Below are 528 nucleotides of genomic sequence, written 5' to 3' on the forward strand. Positions count from 1 at the left end.
CCTCCTCAGTGACATTCACGTTAACTAGAAAGAAATCCTGCAGGTAATTTTCAAATTTGGTGTTGAAAAACACTGACGGCAAGGGAAATACAGCCCGTGTTGTTCATCTGGTAGCAGAACAAAGGAGGTCAGATTTAAATGTAGATATGCAGAAGAACACAAAACCCTGCTCTGTACAGCGGTCTCATACCATAGCGGTTGAGATAAGACACACACGAGACAGGCCAGCGTACGGGAACGGCTTACGACATACTTCCACCAACGCTTGACCAGGTACAGGTTGCCCATATGTGTAACTGGGAAAATGTTAAACAAGATCAAGAACAAACCAAAAGACAACAAGTCAAGAATATAAGAGCTTACTCTTACTTGGCACAAGCCTCAACTTTCAGTCCCTCCCACATCTCACTATACATCTGTGGTGCAGTCAAGGTGATGTCAAACTTCGGTAAAACTAAACCAGAAAGAAAGGCTTTAAAATTAGGACCTCAGTCAGTCATCAAAACTACTCGTTGCACATCATGCATG

The 528-nt window shown here is 43.0% G+C and overlaps 1 long non-coding RNA gene across 1 annotated transcript; it reads right to left on the minus strand.

The window, feature by feature from the left end:
• Positions 1–6: 6 nt before the first annotated feature.
• LOC107733282 (uncharacterized) lies at positions 7–406 on the minus strand. The gene is made up of 3 exons (XR_001638961.1): positions 370–406; positions 191–296; positions 7–107 (listed from the first exon to the last, which is right to left on the minus strand). It is a non-coding gene; the product is annotated as an uncharacterized LOC107733282 (long non-coding RNA).
• Between the last annotated feature and the right edge of the window lie 122 nt (positions 407–528).

The sequence above is a fragment of the Sinocyclocheilus rhinocerous genome, unplaced genomic scaffold (genome assembly GCF_001515625.1).
Source record: "Sinocyclocheilus rhinocerous isolate Xijiao unplaced genomic scaffold, SAMN03320098_v1.1 scaffold28807, whole genome shotgun sequence".
Lineage (NCBI taxonomy): Eukaryota > Metazoa > Chordata > Actinopteri > Cypriniformes > Cyprinidae > Sinocyclocheilus > Sinocyclocheilus rhinocerous.